Raw genomic sequence first — 15,689 nt, 5'->3', positions numbered from 1 at the left:
CCACAAGAAGGGAGACCTCCTGGGGATCTTTGGCAGTAGTAACCCTAGGGTCAGGTGGCCTGGCCCAAACTTCCTAGGACTAAAACTAGAGCATGGGTCCTGCCAGGCTCTACCACCTCCTCCACCCCAGTTACATGGCCCAGGCCCCAGGATGGAGAGAGACACCAGGAGCCAGCATCTTCTTCCATCACTATGTGACTTTGAGAGGTCCTGGGTCCCGGCACACCAAATCCCCGACTGCACAGTGGAGCCAGAGTTGCCCACCTACCTCGAAGAGGGTCTGAACACTGGTGGGAAGGCCAGTAGGTAAGGTAACGGCACAAAAGCAAGGTGTGCCAACTATTTATAGCCCCATGCAAATAGGCCCAGGCTCATAGGCCCCAGAGGAAAGCCACTGGCTCAGCCTCACCACCACTCTGCAGTGCCATGGTGGTGGTTGGGCCTGGACCCCACACACGGCTCCATAGAGACAAGCTCTTGGAGCCAGCTGAGGCCAGCCAGGCCTTTCCTGGCCACTGGTGGGCTCCTAGTCTCTAAGACTTTCCTTCTCCAGCCCACAGCGAAGGCAGCCCAATGAAGCAGAGAGCTTTGGACTTGGAGTCAAAAGGTCTGGGTATGAATCTCAGAGTCCCTACTTACAAAAAGGATCCTCCTTTTCTGAGGCCAACAACATACTAGATTAGCCTTGTAATGGCATTAGCATATTTTTTATCCCTGTGCAGGTCCAGCAAATGAGTCTTTTACCAATGAAAAAAAACAAGCTCAGAGGGGCTAAGTGATTTGCCCAAGATCACAAAGCCAGTGAGTGGTGGAAGAAGGACTTGGATCCAGGCCTGCCTGATGTTTTGGCCCATGTTCTTTTCAGTGAGTCATGCCAAGAAGAAGAGATGAAGGGAAAGAGAGGGCAGCATTAGAGAAATAAATGCACCAGGAGTAGCATACACAACACATTCATGAGGATAAAGAAAACAGAGGTGAGGTCACCAGGAGACAGGTACCCTGTGCTTGATCAGAATCTCCCCCCCCAACCCCCCTTCAGGCTGGTCCTAGGCTGACCTTGAGGACCACCCCCTTTTTATATAAAGAGGGTGGGTGATACAGACCTCCGAACTGCTTCCTTTTCTCCTGTTCCTGCTGCTTGGCCAGCCCCCAGTTCTCAAAATCTGGGTAAGGGTTGGCCGTACTGGATTCCAGCCCCAGGGGATAAAGGCTCACCGGCCCTGCTCCCTACCCTGCCCTCGACCAGCAGTGCAGAGGGAAGGAGAGGTGGTGCCTGACCAGGCCAGAGCATGCACGTGTCTCCTCCACAATGGAAGCCTGCTCCCAGCCAGTCCAGGGCAGTAGGCAAGGCTGACATCGAGCTGACCAGAGTGACTACACTGATTGGAGCTCCAGGACACAGAGGACAAGTGTGCATGTTGCACAGCCACATAGGTGCATAGGAGTATGCTCCAGCAAAGAAGGAAGGGTGGGGACATGGCCTGAGGGGTGGCACCACCAGCAATGGGAAAGCATTTTCTAATGTTTCTATAACCATGTGTAAATTGTTTGATAACAATTTTGTTAGAGGGGAGAAATAAAACCTAGCAAGCCAAAATGTCTCCAAGGGACTGGCCCTCAGCAGCTGACGTGCCCCTATAGATTGGGAAACTGAGGACAATGAGGGTCCCCTGGCCTATAGAATTGACCCAGTCCCCTCCACCCCAGCCCTTTCCTAGCATTTGATTCTGCCTCACAGGCCACAGGGTGATGCCCACTGGACAGAGGAGCAAAGGGGGCCTGAAAAGAAAGGCCTTGGCCAGGCTCTTGGAGTGTGTGTGAGCGTGTAGGGGGTAGCCTTCAGAAAGTCTGCCAGCCAAGCAAGAACTGGCAGGCTGAGGTCCGGCACACAAGGGGGAGTAGAGATCAGCTGAGGTCCCTGGTGGGTCTGAGGTCCGCTCCCTTCCATAGGCCCCGGAGGAGCAGAGGTGCCCCTCCAGTGCACCCCACTCCACGCACACCTGCCCAGAATTGGGGCAGCCCCTGCTGACTGCCTGCCCATGGAAGGCACCACCAAAACTGATGGTGGTGGTATGAGACTAGGCCTCCTAGAGATGCAGACCCTGCTTGGGCCTGCAAAGGTCCAGCCCACATAGTCCATGTAGGATGAATGAAGGCGGGAGGAGGCACATGAGACCCAGGCATTGGGAGGGAAGAAGAGTGAGAGGCAGCGCTATCAGCAGGAAGGAGTAGGGCTGGTCCTGGCAGAGTTGCAACAGGGCAGGGGGCCGGGTGTAGAGGAAGCTGCCAGGCTGGGCGGGCAGGCGGGTAACAGATTAGCTGAGAGGATGGCCTCCCCAAGAAGCAAGTCAAAGAGGCCACAGGGGTTTCACAATCCAGGAAATGGGCCCAGCTAGAAGAGCAGGGGTAGGGGAGGGGAAGGGCTAACAAGACCTTTCCAAGGCCCTTACCAGGGCCTGTGCTCTAGCCCTGTCCAGGGTGGTGGACGAGCTATGGTCTCAGGTCCTGGCCAAGTCCTAGAGCAGGAGATGCTCCCCACAGCTGCTCCTCCCTGGGGCAGGTGTCTCATCCCCTGGGGATCCTTCTTGTCCCCTCCTTCATCTGCCACACACCAACCACTGCCTAGACTCTCCTCCCTTTCCCCACGGACCCCTCTCACCTGTCACCACTCCTAGTCCCTTCCCATTCATTCTCCCCAAAGCTTGGAACCTCCAGGCCTCCCAGTGGCCCTGGAGAAAGCCCATGCCTCAGCCTGGCCCTGGCCTGTGCTCCACCTCATATCTCACTTCTGGCTATTCCAAGTACCTGTCCCACGTTCAAGCACCCCACTTTTACATATGCAGTTCCCTCAAGGCAAATGTCCTCCTGAATTCCTAGGTATCCTACCAGATAGTTCTAAAGGTTAGCCACGGGGGATCCTCTCCCACTCCCCAGGTAGCCAGCTGCTTCCTAGCACCATGGCCCCTGCTGGGGTACCCCATGCAGGTGTCTGGGATCCTGCTCCTGCAGAGGGCTTGGGTCTGTTGCCCGGGCAGTGTCCTGCCTCCCGCTCAGCCTTCTCAGCCCTGGTCCAACACCTGACTGTCCTGGGGACATTCAAAAATTCCACTGCTGGGCCTGGCCAGCCTACTGTAATCAGATGGGAGTTGTGGAGAGGCATAGCAATGTGAATGAAACTTTTGCAATTGCAAAAGAGGTGACAATATCTTAAGAACCAATGAAAGGCCTTGGCCCTCTTCCCAGGAAAACACATGAAGTGATGTCTGCACATGACAGGGTGGGGGCTGCAGGTTCCGAAGGCCTGGTCCAGCCCCAGCTCACCTCCGGCACTCAAGCCCAGTCTGCAGGCGCCACCATGACAAGACACACCAGACGCATGAAACGCACAGATTGGCAGGGGCAACACATAAATGTGTGATTACAAAGGAGGACAGAACCACTGCTCATGCAGTGGGCAGGAAGAAGGGAGTGAGACGGGCTGGGGCAGCATGAAGGCTGGAGCTTCTGTTGGCCAGGAGGTCATGGGGGGCTTCAATCTGAGGAAGAAGCAGAGGTGCCACAGGCCCACCCAGCCAGAGGGACCCTGGCTAGCATTAGCTCACGCCTGCTCCTGCAGACATGTGTCTGGGCAGGACCTCCTTAGGGGCAGAGCCCATACCAGGCACAGGTTTTTGAGTTGTTCAGCTAGCCGTAGGACTGGGGAAGCCCTCGGCTTAGCCAGAGGGAGAAACCCCTGAGTACCCCTGAGGGAGGAACAAAGGCCCCTTCATGGCAGGACTGAGGACAAGGGGGCCTCTGTAAGCAGCCAGGGTGGGGGGTTATGTCAGGCCCTCTCCCAGAATAACCACATGCATGTGCATACATGGCACACCCACCAGCCCAAACACAGTTACACAGGGGAGGCCCCGCTTGCAGTCGGACACACACACAGAGACCGCTGTAGCCACAGGCACAGACACACTCCTAGGACAATTCGGTGACACATACACTGAGAAACGTGCCCCGGCTCACTGACTCTCACATGTCGCAGACCACACAGGCCATTAACACCTGCGTGCACTCATCAGCACAGGGGTGCGCACGGGGTGTCACGGCACATAAAGTGCACACGGGCACAGAGACAAACACAGGCCTAGAAGGACCCACACATCCCTGACTAGGATCTGGCCCAAGAAATTGCAAATGTAGCTTTTTCTACTACAGCCCCTGGGGCACAGTGGCTGGGGAGATGAGGGGGTGCAGCTGGGGGTCAGGCGAGCTGGGCTTCCCCAGTGAGGGAGGCTGGAGAGAGTCTGTCCTGGCCCCAAGTGGGCCAGGGAAGGAGGGAGCAGGTCAGGGAAGGAACAGGCAGGTCAGGGCCTAAGGAGTGGATGGGTCAGGCTCACTGCTGGGTACGCCTGCTCCACCCACGCATCAAAGAGGATGAGGCAGTCGCAGGCCTGGCACATAGGAGAGGGGGAGGGCCTGAACCTGTGCAGGTGGGATGGCTACATCAGGTACCCCACACATGATCTCCACTGGGCTCCAGACTCACTGGGCAGAAACAGAGAAAGAGAGGTGGAGCAATTCACCCAAAACCACAAGGCCAACAGGCCAGCCCCCAGGGAAGGCAGAGAGGGACCTTCTGGTTCTAGCCCTGCAACTGCCCACCTGCCCTGCAGTGGGAGACAAGCGCATGTGCACATGGCTGGGGAGGGGACGGCTCCTCCACCAACCCCCACAGAAATGGCCCCAAGCCTGCTCCTCAGCCGTTCTCTCTGTGCACCTGCAGAGCCTCCTCCTGATTCTTGACACTCAACTTTGTGTTTAAGAGAAAGAGAGATGGCCACCCAAGGACTTTGCCATGGATCCCTGCAAGGGGCGTGGTCCCAGATGATGCCTCCCCACTTTAGGGATCAGAAGAAAGCTGGAGAGAGGCGGCACTGTGGTGTGCCACCCACAGCAGGGAGGGAACAGAAGAACTGGAGGTCAGGGCACTGGGTGTGGGCTGGACAGGTCTGGTTCTGATCGGGTCTGCCCTGGGGGCCCCTCAATCCTGGCTAGCGTGCACTGCTGTCGTCTGTAAAAGGGCTATGTTGAGTGCAGCTCCTGGCACCATTTCCAGCTCTGCTTGGTAATTACAGGGGCCTCCAAACTTTCTTGGCTCCATGGGTAAAGGGGCTCTCTCAAGCCACCCAGCCCTGTAGTGACCTGCTTTGGTCCACTGCTCAGGGAAGAGACTGGGCTGGGCAAAGAAAGCCTGAGTTTACTGGGAGACCCCTGTGAGGGCCTGTTTCTCTCTCTTGACAATCAATACATCTAAGCTTTCTCCAGCCCTGATACTATAAGAACTTGCAATCCCATCTTCCCCCTCTAGCCCCCAACACCCACAGTCCGTACCAAGCAGGCATCTGATCCAGCCCCGGGCCTTAGCGACTGGCTGCTCTGCTGCACCTGTTTAGCCAACACAGCCACAGGCATGATCCAAAGCTTCCGGGGCTGTTGTGAAAACAGCGACTCAGCCACCACAAACCTGCCCTCCTGAGCACCTTGGCAAGGACCTTCAAGGGACAGCCATCTGGACCTGTAGCCAGAGCTTCCACCAAAGGCCCGCTGAACACTCCCCTCCACAATCTGGGCTGTACATGTGCTCTCTGGACTTTCAGCCCAGACCCTCCTGAACCCACCTGCCTCCCTGACCTCACCACGATCTTGAGGTGCTTGAACATGTCAAACACGTCCAGAACAGACCCACTGAGTTCCCCCACACAAGTGTCCCCCATCTCCTAGCAGCACCAGTGCTTGCCCAGTTGTTCACGCTGGACACCTGGGGGTCGTTTTCCTCCTCCCCACCCCTCCTCATACAGCAACATTATCGTTTCTGCCACTGTAGTCTATCCTGATGTCCTCCCTTCTCCCCACCCGATGCCCCTATCACCCCCAGGCTCTGCACCTGCCTGCTCACTGCTCGCCATCATCTGCTCTGGCCCCCACTGTCCCTCAGCCCCAGCAACTCGGTGGGTCTTTTAAGACAGAGGGTATTTTAAGATCATGCCCTGCTTAAAGCCCCAGTGTTTCCCATTTCCCCTCTGAGAAGCCCAGACCCCTCTCCATAGCCTGCCCTCACTACCACCCTGACATCCTCAGCCCCTGCCTTCCTTCACTCCCCCACCCCAGCCATAATGACACCTTTCCGTTCCCTGAACAGACAAGTTCCATCCCATTGAGGGGCCTCTGCACTTGCTGTTCCACCTTCTGGCCCCTTCCCCAAAACACACCCTGGCTGCCTCTCATTCATGTCTCAGAGGTGTCCCTCTTTGGTCTTCCCATTTCACAGATGAAGCAACTAAGGTTCAAAGCAGTCCAGTCACTGGCTCAAAAGTACAGACAATAAATATCCAGCAAGAATTTCAACCCGGGTCTGTCAGATACCTGCAGAAGTCTTGCTCCTAAACCTGCAGGATGCCCTCACTCATACTCTTAGCCCAAGTAACTGCCACTTGCCAGCCCTCCAGCCTCCCAGCACCAGACAGCTACCCCACCATTATCACTCCCACACTGGAGGTCCCCAACCTGTTGGCACTGGATAGTGAAGGCCAAAGCTCAGCCCAACCATCACTGAGCTGACCGTCTGCATTTCCGTGCCATTCATTGCCATTTGTCAAGGATGTGTGTATAGGGGCATTTCTAGCTTCCCCTACTCCTCCAGCCTTCATCAGCCCTAGATGTCCACCCCCACCCCCAGCCCAAAGGCTAACTCAAGGGGTGAAGGGTAGGCAGGCTGGCAGGAAAGTTTACCACCTACCCCCTTATTGCCAGCCTCAGTTTCCCCAAGTCCAAGTGTCCTGGGTGGGGAGGCAAGGGATGGGGGGACCCAACGGAAGCCTGAGGGGGCAGCAGGAAGTTGCAGACTGCCTTTCCCTTTTATTTGTCCTGAGATCTATTTCTCTCCCTTTGAAAGAGAGCAAGGGGGTGAAGAGCAGGAGGGGGCTGGGCCACTGAGTGGGCATAGCTGCTCCACCCTGGAGCTCCTCTCCTCAGAGGATGTGGAACTTACTGAACCCATGGAACCCTCCCCACCCAGCAGCACTGCCTCTGAAGGCAGAATTGAGGGGGCATGAGGGAGGCAGACACCTGACTTCTCAGCCAGACTCTACAGCCACCTGGGCCTGTGACACTGCCAGCGCCAGGGCCATCTGACATAGTAACCGCATCATCAGTACCACTTGCTGTTTTTTGAACAGTTACCATGAACCAGGTGCTAAGTGCTTTACATAACTACTGTTTCTACTCCTTAAACACTAAAAATGTGCCAGGCACAGTGCTGGCTACTTTGCATACCTTATCTGTTGTTTCTGGCACAGCCCCACAAAGGTAGATGCCATCATTCTCTTATTCGTCAGAGGCAGAAACTGAGGCACAGGGCATCAGAACCACTTGCCCAGGTTCATTCACACAGCTGCTAGGAGCTGCCTCATCCCAGAGATGCAGCCCAGTGGTGGCCACTCACACACAAGGGGGCCATGCCTGTCAGGCCTAATGCTTTGAGCCTTGCTTTGATTCAAGAGAGGGGCCAGGATTGTGGGAACTGTGGAGGGCTTCATGGTGGAGGGCTCCCTGAGCCTTTGTCGAGGTCTAGCCAGCCTGGGCAGTGGAAAGTCTGGTCAGCTGGCCTAATCCACTTGCCTCCCCTTGCAGGCAAGGCCAGGCAGGGCAAGCCATAGACAGAGGGCTGGTCAGTCCCAGTCTGAAACCACTTCCTGGGCAGCCCAGAGGAAGTGAGCCTCCAGAAACACCTCGGATAGACAGGCCTCTCCTCTGGGCTCAGGCCTTGGAAAGTACATGAATCGTTCCAGAACTACCCTTCTGCCTTCCATTCCTCTGCTTCTGCCTGGCACAGACACTGTGGGGGACTAAAGAGCTGATAGGTCTCCCACCAACCTGTGAGTACCTTAGCCCAATGACCACAGGCGGCCTACTTCCTCCTCAGTGGCCGCAGCTGCAAATGGTGCCAGCACAGTTGACACAGCCCCTCCCGCACACCCTTGCTCCCCAATCTCCTGCGCCTAGCCCTGGTCAGCCTGGAGGACTGGGTGACTGAGCAGCACAGTTAGTGAATGAATGCCTGGGCAGAGCCCACCTCCCACTGTGACCCAGCCCCCTTGAGCACCTGTGGTCACAGGCACACCTCAAACCTCACTCTCAGTGCTAGACCAGACACAAGCTGGGCTATGATCCTGACGAAGGACCCCCCTTCCGGACCCAGAATGAGCCCAGTGTGGTGCGCACGGGCAGGCATCTGAGTGCATGGTGACTGGGTGAGCGCCTGTGTGCATGTGTGAGCATGCCTGTAGGTAGGTGCATGGGAACACCTGCACATATGTATGTGCATGTGTGTGTGCAGGTACTTGTGGGTCTATGGGCAGAGGTGCCAAGTGCAGTCTCAGTTTCTGTATCCCTGTACAAGGATATGTCTGTGCTGGCTAGGTAGGTGGCGTTTGAGAGTTGACAGTGGGCTGGCTTCAAGGCTAATTAATTGAACTTCTTAGGGAATGAGGCTCAGTGTTGGGAGGGGATGGGCCCAGCACAGGCCCCAGGCAGACAGGGACACATCGCCTCCTCCCCACCAGATTTGCAGGTAGGTTGAATAAACAGAACATGCAGTGGAGACCCTGTTTTTTTCAGCTCCCAGTTAGGCCCATTTATCTATTCACCCTCAAGACAGCCAAAGGGATGGGAGTATGGGAATGATCAGGAAGGACTCCTGGAGAAAAGTCCACCTTTGCCACCCCTGCCCACTGTCACCACTTAGGTTCTGTGCCCTCGGCACCTCCTGTCATGCACCCCAGAGACCTGCTCACTAGTCTCTGGACATGCAATGGGTAACTCACAGACTGTCTTCATTACAACAGGGACCAAAGGAGGCAAAGCTGGACCCAAAGAAAAGAATTTTTAGCTTTGTGAGGAGCCTCAGAGACTGCAGCCTTCCCCAACATTCCTTAACAACTCTGCACAGCTCACCCTGAATCTGAAGGCTGGGGTGGGAGATTTAGAATACCTCCTCTGGCCCCAGAGAGTCTAGGGAAATGTAGAAATGGGTGTAGAAGAGAGCTCAGTTGCACCAGGAGCTGGAAGTCTTTATTGCATTGTCAGTTTAGTGTCCAACCCACTTACTGTAGGACCCAGGGCAAACCTCGGTTTCCCTGTGTGATGATGAGGATAGCCTGAAGCAGAGATAAGGGGCCATGGAAAAGCTGATACATCCACCTTCAGCCCTTGGTTCACATACCACCTTCTCTCTAACTGACCAGCAAAGCATCACCACTCCTCACCCCAAACCGCTGCTGGGCCACAGGCCTCTGAGCTCCAAGGTCAAAGTCTTTGCTGGGCCAGAAGCCAGTTCCAGGCAGAGAGTACTCATTCACAGGGCCAACTGCTGCCCCTCTGGGCACCCAGGCCCCACACCCAGACCAAGAACTCTGTGCTGCCTCCTCCACCCTCAACTGAGCCCAAAGAGGAAGTCTACCCTGTCCACTGCCCACCTGTTTAAGATGATCTAGTCTTACCTGGGGCTCCCGGCTCCCCTTGCCCTTAGTCCTGGCTCCTGCTGCCACCACCACCACACAACAACCACTAGGAGAAGTAGGCCTGTTGCCCTCACCTGGGCCTGTTCCTGGCAGACCTGCAGGAACAAGAGAAAAGAGCTGAGCTGGGAGGCGTCACTAGACAGGCTCTCCCCAGCATGACTGACACAAGCCTGGCTCAGCCTTGCCTGACTCTAAAACTTCAGTTCTCTTTGAACTTGACATTCTCTTCTGTGAAGGAAGGTGTTGGGTCCAACTTTTCCAGGTCACTGGTTATATATTCACTCCATGCTAGGGGTTGGAACGCTCTCTCAGCCTTCGGAGTTCTTCCAAGCTACACACAGAAACAGCAAGAAATCTGTTCCTAATCCTCCTGTCTGCAAGAGGTTGCCCTGTGAGCCTGGAAGAACTAGGGTGCAATTAGATACCACTGTTTGTGGCCTGGGGCAACCCCTCCTAGCCTCAGTTTGTCTCATCCTTAAGATGGGAAGAATAGATCTCCCCAGGTGGTTCTGAGGCTCCAATGATGTGGCATGCCAGCTCCTGTGCTGGACTCAAATTGGGAGTACCAAATGAATTGTGACATCTTTTCTTCCTTGTTTTGCACATTCTAGTTCAGGTGATTCTCATATCACTGCTATGCCCAATATACAGCTAAAAAACAAAAAACAAAACCCAAGGCCCAGAGAAATCCTTAAAGGAAGGAACAGCAAAGGCAGCAAGGTATCCTGGTGCCCTGAGTACTTTTTCAGTAGGCCAGGCCTCCACAAAAGATTCCCCTCCCCAGATGTGAGCCCCTTTTCTAGCTGAAGACCCCCATCACCATTCCCTGGGGGCTTAGATATCCTTAGGCTTTATCTTTTTGTCTGTACTTTCTTTCTAATTTTAATTTAAATTCCAATTAGCTGTGCCCGCTAAACGGTGTCAGTGCCCTACAGTCACAGCTCCAAATCACCCCCCCACACACACACAGAGCTCTCTCCTCCACCACTACAGCTGAGACTAGAGGGTGGGAGGGAGTTGTCATGTGGGATGAACAGGGCTGGGTGCCAGTGGGGTCTCAGTCAGCTGTCTTGCTTCCCACAAGGAGTCTAGTCAAGGGGATGGGAAGGGGCGGGGGTGCAACAGATATATTGCCAGCAAGAAACTGGGTTGGGGAACTAGCTAGGCTTTTACTAGCCCCAGCTCCCAGGAGAATGGAGACCATATTGTCGGGGGAAAGTAAGCGGTCATCAAATAAGACTTAGTATGTGCTGAATTCTCACTATGGGTGAGTGCTAAAGAACTTTTGGCACAGACCTCTAGTTCTCACAACTTTCTCCCTTCTGCAGATAAAGAAACAGCCTTAGAGAGGCCTAGCTCCGATCTCTTGCTCTTAACAGGCACAGGGATTTTTGTGCCCAAGTCTTTCCTGGGTACAAAGTCCAAGGTCTTGGTCACACTACAAATCCCAAGCCTTGCCCTCTGGTGTTTGTCAACTTGGGGGAGTAGAGAAAGATGAGAGATAAAAGCCTCTCTCCCACCCTCCCCAGGAGCTGCATGCACACCCAAACCTCCCAGCCTCCCACCTGGGGCTCTCACCTTCCCTCCCAGCACTGTCACCCCAGGGCACAGGCACAACACACCTTGCTTTATCCCCTCCTGCTCCTGACACCCACGCCCAAGCACTCTCAGTTCCCCACAGTCAGTCACCCCCCTAGCACACACACTCACAGCCTCACACAGTCAGACTGTGAGTCTCCCACCAGTCATAGGCCCACACTGCCAGTCTCGCCCCAGCCCCAGTCCTGTCACACACCAAATCCCTCCACCACCCTACAGCCAGATACAGCTGTCCAAACACCTCCACATCTCTCTCTCTATCTTTCTCTCTCACTCACACACACACACACACACACACACCACTGCCCTCTGCTGGCCTGTCCACCACACCCCAGCTCTGTGCACAGCAGGAAGGAGGAAACCCAAGGGACCAGTCCCCTCCGTTGGTGACCAGGTCAGCCTGATCACAGTGACTCAGTGGCAGAGGGAGAGAAAGAACATGAGAGTGCACACACACGCTTGTACATACACACTCACACATGAACCCGATGGGCTGGCACCCTAACACCATGGGCTCCCATAATTAACAGCCTGAATATATTCGTGGCTACTGGATCACCATGTGATACACCCTGTGTGCAACATAGGAGCCTCCAGACACACGGGGATTGCACACAGGGGCACACAAAGACACACATCAACACCTAGCAGGGAGTCTGGTGATAAAGGGCACACCAAGACAGCACACACAGTGCAGAGAGCCTCAGACAACCTCAAAAGACATATATATACACACACAGGCAAATCACACATGTGAAAAGACACACAGGGGCAGTTCCAGACAGTGACAAAGAACACCCAAGCAGACAGACACACAATGTACCCACAAGCCCAGCTACAGAGGAATCAGCTCAAGGAGACATGATCCATGCATTCAAGGCAGGGGCCAGAGAAGGGGACAACCCTCCACTCTCAGTAAATCTTTTTAATCAGGTTTAAGCGGGGGGCTCAGTGTGGGATTCGGGGAAGTGGAGCAAGTTCTGACCATACCCACCTCCTGCCTCTTCACCCTGGCTCTCCCCACCTGCTCCCCTCACCTGACTGGACCCCCCACAGGCGTGGCGTCTGGATTGGGGAGAGGCCTGGGGCAGACGGGTCCTGGAAGGGGTTACCAGGGTAAGGGGCTCAGAGGAGCAGAAGGGCAGGGCAGGAAGGTAGGGTGGGAACTGGAGCCACGCCCAACTCGGAGACAGACGGAGAGACCGAGAGACACCGAGACTGAAAGGAGATATAGCGAGGAGGAGGCGCCGCACGGGCCAGGCAGGGACTTCGGGACGGGGGCGAGGCCCGGCGGGCGGCCTAGCCTGGGCCCTGCAGTAGAAAAAGAGAGGAGGGGGGACAGGCTGGGGGCGGCGGCCGGGGGCGCCACTCAAGGAGAACAGAATCTAGGGGGCGGTGGGAGATGGTTTGGGCCGGGGCGATGGGGCAAGCGGAGGGCGAAGAACCGACAGATAGGGACTAAGAACCCGCGGACCGGGGAACACAGAGGGGTGGGGACAGATGGACGGGGAAAGGGCCCCTGAAATTCGGGAGGGACGGGCGGACGCTCGGAGGAGCTGGGACACAGGCGGGTAGGGGGTCCTGGAGCAGACGGCCGAGAGGGTTTCGGCTTCTACGATTGAACGGAGGCACAGACAGACAAGACAGACGGCGGCACGGAGGCACCCGCGGGTCCCGGCGGGACTATCTGGCCGCGGCTCAGTTTCTCAGTTTCGAAAACGGGAACCGGAGCGGGGAGGGCGGGGGAAGGGAAGGGCTGCGCGCCCTCGGGCTACCCCGGATCCCAGGTCGGGGCCCAGCCCTCACTCACCTCCAGGCGCAGGGCCAGGCACCAGGGGTCGCGGCTGCTGGGGTCTGGCTCCCGGGGCGGCTCCTGGGCGTGCGCGCCGATGGGAGTCTGGAGCACCCCGACCAGGATGGGCCCGGAGGCCGGTGAAGTATCTTCCGGGCCTAGGCGCAGCGGGCGGGTGCTGGTGGTCGCTCGGGGGATCCCGGGGTAGCCACCTCCCGCTCCCGCGCCGCGGCACACGGAAGTGCAAAGGGGCGGGGCGGCGCAACCTCACCCAGGTGCCGGCCCCGGCCCCGCCCCCGCTCAGGGCCTGCCCCTCGAAAACCCCGCCTCCGCCCTCCCGGAGCTGGGGGTCGAGTGTCTCCTCCTCTGCGAGCGGGTCATTGAGTGTCTGGGCCTCCCTGCTCTCCCGGGCACCTCGCATCCCACTCCCTGCCCCATCAGTGCGTGCACCAACCCTTGGAAGGGGCCCCATTTTACAGAGAACGCTGAGGCCGGAGGACGGGGGCCACTGCCCCCACCCTCAGCCTCACGCACCCAAGCCGGGAGGCGCCGGCTGGGGTTCCCCAGATCCCGGCGCCTACGCCTGGGACTCCCCACCCGCCAGCTGGCCCGCCTCGCCTGGTCTCTCTCTTTCTCTTCCTGTTGGCTGGAGTGTGGACACAGCCGGGCTCGGTGCCCGCCGCCAAGCCGACTAGTCTCAGCCTTGCCGGTAGACGAGCTGGGAAGACTCCAGGGCGGGAGCTGGTCTGCCGCTGCTGGTCAGAAAACTCGAGAGCAGCTTCTAGCCGAATCCCAGTGTCTTCCGCTTTCCTGGCCGGGCTTCCAGAGCGCTCCTTCGCCCCTGCCAGATGCATTAAATTAAGCGTCCTTTCCAGACTTGGAATTTGGCTGTCCGGCATAATTCACTCACTCACTCACTCACTCATTCATTCATTCATTCATTCACTGAGTATTCCCTGGGCTGAAGTCGGAGTTCGGAGTGGGGCCCAGGGAGTCCATTCCTCTGTTCCCAGAATTCAGAAAGCCAAGACGTTAGCTTCATATTCCAAAGAAATGTCACTTTCCAGAGACAAAGAAGAGGGTTCCAGGTCCCAGGCCTCCTACGGGATGAAAAGAGCCTACACAGCTCTTCTTAGTTGAAGCCTAAGTGATGAAAATGGGGGACAATCCTGAGGACACATGAACTGATGAAGACAGGCCATGGCTAGGACTCTGGTCTTCTCAGCGAACAGGTTGTGGCAGCGGTTTCAGCGGAATGGGTGCATGGTCGAGGCAGAGGATCAGGAGAAGGGAGAGACTGGGTAAGGGCAGAAAGACTGTCACATTGTTTAAGTGGGAGGACCCTAGGTTGGTAAGAAGGGTAGATTACAGGACTGTGGGGGGGGGGGCGGGTTAGGGATGTCCAGTGTGACCCCCAGGGATGGAGAACCCTGGCAGAGATGTGGATCCCTAAATTCTGGTTTAAGTGTGTGAGTGTGTGTGTGAGTGTGTGCGCGCATGCTTGGCAGGCAGTATCTGGACTGCAAAGAGAAAAACTGCAATGGTTCTTCCTATCACAGACAGAGGGTGATGCTGGTGACCTGAGAAGCAGGTACACCTGGGAAGGAGGACCTAGTTTGAAAGTGGTTAATGCCCAGGTTGCCAGCCCTGATGCCTGTTCCCCACGCCATCAGGTTAAGCTCTTTTTAGCAAACTGGACCCCTCTGACCACAGTGGACTATCATTTGGGAAATAGGTCCTACACCTTACTCCTTACAACCAGACCTTTGAACATGCTGTTTCCAGGGCTAGGATGCCATTCCTCCCTCCTGACATCTCTTCCTGTTGGGGTTGTGCTCACTAAAATGCCACTCCTCCCTGAGCCCAGCTGTGAATCCATGGAACTTCCCTGAGTTAAGGGATCTTACTCTGTGTGTATTCACTAGTGTGTTTTTTGTCCTGGTCCCACCCCCTGCCCCTGCCCCCACCCCATGGCATCCCTGGAAAGGGTGAGCAAGGTGAGCTTCAAGTGACCTTTGCCCGCCTTGAATCACTTTTCCTTTCTGGCTGCTCCCTCCAGGTCCACAGTGGCCAACCCAAGCCTCTCCCAGGATCAACAATAGGCTCAGCACTGGAGGGAGGGCTGACTGGTGGAGAGCTCCAGGTCCAGCCACCAGACCTTTGCTCCCATACCCTCGGTCTACCTTGGAAAATGGAAAATAAGATTAATGGCTATCACTGACAGAATTTCCCCAGTGCCAGGCCCTATGCTAGATACTGAATGTGTGCAATCTATTTAGTCCTCCAGTCCCCTTAAGATGAGGGTCACTATTAGCACACCACCTTGGGGGATAGCAAATTGACTGTCACCAAGGAAGGTGAAGACACTTGGCAAAGGGCACACAGCTAGTAAATGGCAGAGGCAGGATTGAAACCAAGGTTTGTCTGGCTCCAAAGCCCATGTTTTATTTCAGGGTTTCTCAATCTCAGCCCTGTGGCCTTTGGGCCAGATAATTCTTTGTTGTGGGAGCTGTCCTGTGCATTGTAGGATGTTTAGCAGCACCTCTGGCCTCTACCCACTACACTAGATGCCAGTAGCACTCCCCTCCCTCAAGCTGTGACAGATAAAAATGTCTCCAGACACTGCCAAATGTCCCCTGGGACCAACATTCACCCCTTATTGAGAACCACTGCTTTAGAGTGGGGCTGGTGTTTCAGGAGCAAGAACTTAGATTACACACCAGGAAGCACTT

The 15,689-nt window shown here is 56.0% G+C and overlaps 1 protein-coding gene across 2 annotated transcripts in view; it reads right to left on the bottom strand.

The window, feature by feature from the left end:
• PRKCD (protein kinase C delta) overlaps positions 1 to 13,250 on the bottom strand; it is a 30,273-nt gene extending 17,023 nt beyond the window's left edge. Inside the window, exons 1-2 of one of the 2 annotated variants that reach the window (XM_028518342.2) lie at positions 12,976 to 13,223; positions 9,546 to 9,661 (exon numbers count right to left, since the gene is read on the bottom strand). The gene's annotated coding sequence lies outside the window, so the exon portion shown is untranslated. Of the gene's footprint in view, positions 1 to 9,545; positions 9,662 to 12,975 lie in introns of both variants that reach the window. The other variant, XM_028518343.2, reaches the window with a different exon arrangement.
• Between the last annotated feature and the right edge of the window lie 2,439 nt (positions 13,251 to 15,689).

Source organism: Phyllostomus discolor, chromosome 7 (assembly GCF_004126475.2).
Source record: "Phyllostomus discolor isolate MPI-MPIP mPhyDis1 chromosome 7, mPhyDis1.pri.v3, whole genome shotgun sequence".
Taxonomy (NCBI): domain Eukaryota; kingdom Metazoa; phylum Chordata; class Mammalia; order Chiroptera; family Phyllostomidae; genus Phyllostomus; species Phyllostomus discolor.
This window is presented reverse-complemented; position numbering and strand designations above follow the sequence as displayed.